This window comes from Callionymus lyra, chromosome 7, assembly GCF_982586985.1.
Source record: "Callionymus lyra chromosome 7, fCalLyr1.hap1.1, whole genome shotgun sequence".
Classification (NCBI taxonomy): Eukaryota; Metazoa; Chordata; class Actinopteri; order Syngnathiformes; family Callionymidae; genus Callionymus; species Callionymus lyra.
In genome coordinates this window covers 5,250,494-5,258,607 of record NC_141824.1, presented here as the reverse complement: position 1 = coordinate 5,258,607, position 8,114 = coordinate 5,250,494, and the positions used below count along the sequence as shown (strand labels likewise).

The 8,114-nt window shown below is 37.7% G+C and overlaps 2 non-coding genes across 2 annotated transcripts; one reads left to right on the top strand and one right to left on the bottom strand.

Annotated features, from left to right (window-relative positions):
• Nucleotides 1-5,435: 5,435 nt before the first annotated feature.
• Nucleotides 5,436-5,648, bottom strand: LOC148074708 (small nucleolar RNA U3). Its single transcript, XR_015711930.1, has one exon. It is a non-coding gene; the product is annotated as a small nucleolar RNA U3 (small nucleolar RNA).
• Nucleotides 5,649-6,131: 483 nt separating this feature from the next.
• On the top strand, nucleotides 6,132-6,344 carry LOC148074707 (small nucleolar RNA U3). Its single transcript, XR_015712028.1, has one exon. It is a non-coding gene; the product is annotated as a small nucleolar RNA U3 (small nucleolar RNA).
• Nucleotides 6,345-8,114: the final 1,770 nt, after the last annotated feature.

Sequence of the window (8,114 nt, the reverse complement as noted above, 5' to 3'; positions counted from 1 at the left end):
ATATTCTGTCCATTTGGTCCATATCTTGTAGAACTTGTTCATATCTGTTTGGAGTGCAAAGGATAACTTCTCTATCTTATAGATGTCGTAAACGATGTCTATCCAGTTCTGTCGTGGGTGGTTCAACTTGTAACCACTTCCTCGTGATACATTTTTTACTTGCTGCCAACAATATGAAAAGCAATTTCTTGTCTCCATTATTACAGTTTTCTATTGGTTAGTCACCCAGGTACATGTTTTCACCTTTACAGGGAAGATTCACACCAAAAATGTTGTTTAAATGGCTGTGGATCTCTGTCCAAAAAGCTTTGATTCCACTGCAGCTCCAAAACACATGCCAGTGATTTGCTCCATTATACCCGCAAAGTCTCCAACATGCTTCATCCGTGCCCATGTGTATTTTTGAATGGGTGTGATAAAAAAATCGAATAATATTCTTCCAACAGAACTCCCGCCATGTATTTGATCTTGTTGAAAACCATTGTAGATGATACATTTTTTTCCCAGCTCTCATTTGTGATTGATATATCTCCATCTTTTTCCCATCGCTGCTTTATATATCCTGTGTTCTCTTGTTTAGATTGTCGAATTCCTTTGTACAATTTAGATACTATTTTATTGCTATTATTTGCCTCCAATAATGAAATGAAAATCTCTAGTAATCCTTTTCCACATGCATCAATTGGCTTTTTCAAATTTTGATTAAAATAATTTCTGACTTGTAAGTATCTGTAAAAATCCTCTTTTTCTTAAGGTTTTCAAAACTCTGAAAATTCCCTTTGTGAATAAATGATTGATAATCAGTTAAACCTTTTGAGATCCAAGTCTTAAATCTGCCGTCCCTTTTATTGGGCACAAAATCGGAGTCAAAAGCACACCACCTCAAGATCCTCGGGGAATCCCCTAGGTGGCAGGACTTGACCAATTCTTGCCAAGATTTTAGGAAAATCCTTAAAAAGTATAGTAGTAAAAAAGGAGTAAGTAGTAAAAGTATGATCTGCAACCTTCATTTCATCCTGTAGCTTGTTCTCTGCTATGAGAGCAATCAATGGAACACCATTTACGCTAGAACCTTCCAAGTTCTTCCAACCTGCAGTGTAAGATCTTGAACAGAGACAGATTAAGGGCCTCAACTGTGCTGCATGGTAATAATGTTGAAGGCAGGGCAGGCCCATACCTCCCTTCTCTTTACTTAATTGCAGTGTTTTATATCTGACCCTGGGTTTGTTCCCCTCCCACATAAATCTTGAAATTAATCTGTCCCATTCTATAAATTGTTTTGGTGGAATTTTGACCGGGAGACATTGAAAATGATATAATATTCGTGGCAGAATATTCATCCTGATGGAGTCTATCCTTGAGTGAAGATTTAAATATGGTATAGTTGCCCATCTTTGTAAATCCAACTTAATTCTTTCACTCAAAGGTCCATAGTTGATGTCATACAGTCTCAGCAAGTCTCTAGGTAGTGACACCCCTAAATATTAGAATTTTGCATCCCATTTCCAGTTATACATATTCCTGATTTTTCATGGTGGGTCATAGTTCAGTGTTAGAACTTGGGTTTTATCAATATTAATTTTGTAGCCTGATAATAGACCGTATTCTTTTAGCATCTCCATCACTTGTGTCTGAGAAGGTTGTGTTATGGTCAACAATAAATCATCAGCAAACAACGCAAGCTTTTGCTCCCCCGTGGACATCATGACTCTTTGGATTTCTGTCCTCTGCCTTATCCATTGACCCAGAGGTTCTATGAAAATGGCAAACAATAGTGACGCACAACACCCCTGTCAGTTTCCTCTCTTCAGAACAAATGATTTTGTTAAATCTCCATTCATTTAATTCGAGCCATTGGTGTTTTGTACAATGCTGCAAAAGTATCAATTATAGTTTCATGAAATCCAAATTTTTGCTAAAACTTTATATAAAAATGACCAACTTACTGAGTCGAACGCCTTTTCTGCGTCCAGACTCAGTAACAGCGTTTCCAAGTTTTGATTCCCAGCTTGTCTTATAATGTGTAATGCTCTCCTGATGCTATCTTGAGTTTGTCTATTTCCAACAAAGTCTGTCTGGTCCTCATGAATTAATTTAGGTAAGATTGGTTCAATTCTTCTTGTTAGTATGGAGGTGGACAGTTTATGATTAATGTTCAAAACGCTCACTGGATAGTAATTCCCAGATTCCATATTATCTTTCCCTTCTTTGGGAATGACAGATATGATCGCCTCGCTCCATGAGGTACAATTTTATGTTCTAAAACCCAGTTAAATGTTCTCAGGAGTGTAGTAGTTAGTTGATCTTGCATTATTTTGCACCACTCGGAGGTAAATCCATCTGTTCAGGGGGATTTCCCTCCTTTTAATCTTTTAATTGCTGATCAAAGTTCATTTTCTGTGATTTTTGATGTTAATTTTTCGTTTTGTTCATTGTTAACCTTTAGAAGCTCAATTTGGGATAAGAATTTGTCAATCTGGTGGACATTAGCTGTTTGAGGTTGAGAAAAGAGCTTTTCATAACATTTTAAGAAACATTTCTGAATGTTTTGTTGATTAGTTTCCACTCTATTAGTTGTGTATAGACCGGTCAGCTTGCAGTTTTCTCAATTTTAGGACAGGAGCCTGTTGGGAGAATGAGTGAAGTTCTCGATGCCTGGACAGAGTGAAGAACAACCAGACTTGTCAAAACTTGTTACTCGCGAGGGGAGACACTCAGACCGTAGAGACCACGCTCAAACAATCTCAGTGAATACCAACGGTCTGTGTCTCCCTCACGCTTTTTATTTAGTTTCACAGCTACGTCAGCCACAACCAGGCTGGAACAGGTTTACAGATACGATGAACGTTGTTTATATGAGGGCACACGCGCTGGCGGGGGTTGACCTTCGGTTGGCAGGAGCAAGACAAGAACCATCTTACAGTTTGTGGATTAAACGTCATGGTATGTGGTTTCATCAGCCATGATGCACAATTTTTATCAGTAATGATGCACAAGTTTTATCAGTAATGATGCACAAGTTTTATCAGTAATGATGCACAAGTTTTATCAGTAATGATGCACAAGTTTTATCAGTAATGATGCACAAGTTTTATCAGTAATGATGCACAAGTTTTATCAGTAATGATGCACAAGTTTTATCAGTAATGATGCACAAGTTTTATCAGTCACAAGGCACCGACTTGTGAGGGACAAACATTCTGATCACTAATATTCTTATAACAGAGCCTCATAGATTTTCCACCAGCCTCGTAGTATTTTTTCTTGGTGGAAAGTAGTTTTTTTGTATTTCATGTGTATTTATTTCATCTATTTCTTTTCTTAGTTTTTGAACTTTCAATTGAGTGTCATCATCTAAGGACTGAGAGTGTTTCATTTGAGTTGTCCTCAGTTTGTCTTCTAATTCCATAAGTTCTTGTTGTCTGAGTTTCTTCTCCTATGAAAAGATAGAAATTATTTTACTCCTCAACACAGCCTTTGTTTAGAGCATCCCATAATATTGGTGGTTATACTTCCTTTTTATCATTTAATTCTAAATAATCTTCAATTTCAGCTTTCAGTTTATCTTTAATAGCGTGGCTATTTAACATTTTTGAATTTAGTCTCCAAACTGTAGATCTAAGCTTTTGACCAGACAAACGTCATATAGACAGGACCGTGGTCAGAAACACTACTAGGGCCTATTTCACAGATAACAACAGATCACGAGAGTAAACATTATGAGCTGCTGAGTAATGTGTATATTCTCGATTTTTTGGAGTTCAACTCTCTCCAAGTATCAATAATTCCCACTTCTTCCATAATATTGTTGAACTTATTGTTGATGTTTCTTGTGTCTGACTTGCCATTAGATGAGTCCATTTTGGGGTTAAGTCGAAGATTGAAGTCGCCCCCACAAATCAACATCCCTTGGCTTTTTGTTGTCATTATTTCAAGTAAACGTTTAAAGAAGGACTAGTCACTCCCAGGTGGAACATACACGTTAAAGAAACTCACCAAATCATCTTCAACTTTACCTGTAATTGTTATAAATCTACCTTCATTATCTTTATACTCTGAGATGTGCTGGTAATTGACTGTGTTATTTATGAGGATTGTCACTCCCCTCCTTCTTCCTGAACTGTGAGAAGCATAATAGACGTGTTTAAATCCTGATTTATTCAGTTTACCATGTTCTATGTCATCAAGATGTGTTTCTTGTAAGAAAGCAATGTGCATTTTATCTTTCTCAAGTTTTTGACAATATCTTCGCCCTTTTAACTGCGTTGAGTACGCCGTTAATATTGAACAAAACTATATTTATTGATCTTTTATCCATTACTGGTGTCCTTTTTGAACAATTTCACAAAACTGGTATGCTCCCTCCCCCCTCAAAAACCAAAAACAAATAAACAAAGCCAGAAAATCTAACAAACTCAATATTACATTCAACTTAATAAACAACTTGAGTGACTCTCAAAGGAGGGTCTCAGGAACTGACATGCAAGTGTGACGTCGTATCTCCATTTTCTCAGATCCTCCGTTGCTTCCTCCACTGTAGCGTAGGTTCTGGTTCCGTCTTTGTATTTCACTCGTAGTCTGGCCGTGAAGAGAGTCTGAAATTGAACTTGGTTTTCCTTCAGGACTTTGCGCACCTCTGCATACTCGCACCGCTGTTTGATGATGGCTGGAGGATAATCTTGATCCATGTTTATTTGGTTAGATTTCCAGGAGAATCCTCTGCTCTGCCACACCTTGGGAAGAATCGACTCTTTCGTTGAGAAACTCAGAAACTTGACGATGATGGAGGTCTAGTGGACCGGTGCGCTCTCTCCATCCTCAGCTCCTCTGCTTTCTGTCATCCCAAGTCCTTCACGAAGCAAGTTCTCCACAAAAGTTATCATGGAGGATGACTCCTCAGCCCCCTCCGGAACGCCATAGATCCGTATTCTTTTCTTCTTTTCTCTTCTAGATCGACTTTCCAAGTCCACCATCTTCTCCTCGACTCTCGCGTGTAGCTTTAGCATCTCCGTATAAACTTCCTCGACGTTCTGAAGCCTTTCTTCTGCCGTCACCATCCGTCCCTCTGCCTCTTCCATCCTTGTATTTAGCTCCGACATCTCTTCTTTTAATGATTGAAATTGAGTTTTACTTTCCTGTCAGAACCCTCTCAGTTCTTGCAGGATGAGATCCATGTCGGCCATGTTGGCTCCTAGCTTCGTTGTCTGCGCCGCTACAGGTGTTTTCTCTGTCCTTCGAAACACGTCTTTCGGGTCCAAATCATGGAAGAATGCTTGACCCCTTTGTTTAAAATGTGAATTATTTAGAAATGTCTCTGTTTGTGGGGGTTATTTAGTAAATTGATCAGGTTCTATTGAGAGCTTCTTCACAACATCACATTGATGTTCACCCAGATGCTCCTGACAATTGTGTATGTTTAACTTTGACATTCAATCACCGCTCTGATCATATTCCTCTCAATACTGCACAAGGAAGTAAAGAAGGATCATCAATGACAGAGAACATATGAAGTGAATCATTATTCTCTGTCTGCTTCACACTCAGGAAGGAATATCACAACTCTTCATCATGGTTAGTGACACCAAACACTTTAGTAACACATTTCTTAAGTTAAGAACTATAGAAATGATCCCTGAAAGTATAGTCTTAACTGCTGTCAGTCAAAGAATGAAACTACTTCACATGGTCACATGTCTTCACTGGAAGTGCAGTTTAATAACAGACAAAGATCAACTGTTTGATTTTTTTTTTCATACAGACACTAAAAATGGACAAAAAGATAACTTGAACAATATTTCAGAAAGAAAGAAAGTCAAATTATTTGTAAAATATTATTTAATCCAAATTAATATTCAAATACCTTTTTTAAATTTGTTTCATAAACAAACACTTCTCATGAGGTATTTCTTGATTGTGTTTTTTAATGAATGTATAGTCTTCCTGTAAATGTCACTGTGGAGTGTCAGTTACATTTTTAGATACATTTTACATTCATGTTTGTATTTACTCTAAAACACAGTCTTTTGTTGCTCATATACTTGCAATTTAATGAATGAAAAATGTTTTTAATAAACCATCACTTTAGTAGTTTGGTGTGAGGATGGAGTGTGATGTTGGTGCAGAGTTAAGTTAAGACTATACTTTCAGGGATCATTTCTATAGTTCTTAACTTAAGAAATGTGTTTGTAAAGTGTTTGGTGTCACTAACCATGATGAAGAGTTGTGATATTCCTTCCTGAGTGTGAAGCAGACAGAGAATAATGATTCACTTCATATGTTCTCTGTCATTGATGATCCTTCTTTACTTCCTTGTGCAGTATTGAGAGGAATATGATCAGAGTGGTTGTTGTGTTCAAGACAATAAACTATCAAGGAAAGTTTTAATGTAATTGTCTTTTTTAATTTTAACAAAAAGAAACAAGTATTTTCATTTTAATGTAAAGACTGAATCTCATAGGTCTTTGTCTTTGTTGAAATTGACAGACTAAACGGATCTGTCCAAGAAGCAATGAATTACACACATAAAAACACAAAAGTATCCCAAAGTAAAGGTTTATTTTTGTATTGAAAACATGTTTGTGTCCCTTGAAAGTGAAACAGCATTATTGAATTATTGTAATCAGATGCATTGTGGTCAGTTGTGTGTGAGCGATTGACTTCACTTATGTTTGCAAGGTTCCATATTAATACTAAAAACACAAAAGTCTGTAGCAAGGTACACTTTTTTTTTGTTATATTCCATTATGTATTTTAAAAGTTGTATCATATAAAACCTAAACACTATAATGTCGTGCAAGCAATCTCTGAAATGACACTGCCACCTGCTGTCCAATGAGTCTTAGTAACTTAGTCCTTATATTTCATATGATATGAATCTAGTTAGTTGGTAAAAAAGCAGCTTAACTGGAGTCTGTACATGTTTATCAGTTCAAATCATTAATAATAATGACTAATAATGAAAGGTATTATTACTATAAATTGTACTTTATCAGCACATCAGATACAGACCTAAGTTCTCCTCCATCTTCATGACTCTAAATTGTTTAGGCATTAAAGTTGATCAGTTTTAGGTGAGGAAGACTTTCTTCACTCTGGCCTTCTGCGACTTCTGCAGGAAGCTGCTTTTCCAGGGGTTCCGCTGCCAGACATGGGGGTACAAGTTCCACCAGCGCTGCAGCACCGAGGTTCCTCTTATGTGTGTCAACTACGACCAGTTACAGTAAGTTGTGTCACTTGAGAAGTTGTACAAAATCTTAAATTAAGCTGTGATTTAAAGTGTTGACTCTTCACTGAGGTCATGGTCAGTTTAAGCGCGTCTAAATAATTAACAATTTAATATAAAGAAAGTATTGTTTTTAACCTGATGCATCTATAAACATGTGTGCAGTTATAGATTAATATATAAGCAGGATAAAAAACCTTCATTTAAACTTGATTTTAATAACATTTTCTTTTGTGGTTCAAGCTTATTGCTAGTTTCCAAGTTCTTCGAGCACCACCCCTTCACTCAGGAGGAAGTTTCTTCAGAAGGGACGACCCCCGTGTCCGAAGTCTGTCCTTCACTCCCCCCATCAGACTCCACAGGGTAATCCCCGCTCTCTCCCTTTCTGCGTGTTCGTCTCTGTGCTCTCTCTTATTGATGGCTTCAAACCTTTCCAGATCCATATGCCACGCCACTGTGTCCCCGTCCAAGTCCATACCCATCCCACCTAGTTTCCGGCCCAATGAGGAAGACCACCGTAACCAGTTTGGGCAGCGGGACCGCTCGTCGTCCGCACCCAACGTCCATATCAACACCATCGAGCCTGTCAACATTGATGTGAGATGCAACAGTTGTTGATATAAATGACTTGATTTTTGATGTAAGAATGTGAAACCAAGTAGTCAGAGGTTCTGCCTGCATCTGAAAAAAATGGATGAATGTTCAAATGATTTCATCCGACGTTGTATATTCTTTCCTTAAACTATTTATCTATAATAATAGTAACACAAAGGTCGGAGGGAGGTCATAAGGGGCGTCATAGCTCAGATGGTAGAGTGGTTGCCTGCAGTCCAAAAGGTTGCAGGTTCAATCCCAGCTCCAGACAAGCTTGTGTCATTGTGTCCCTGAGCAA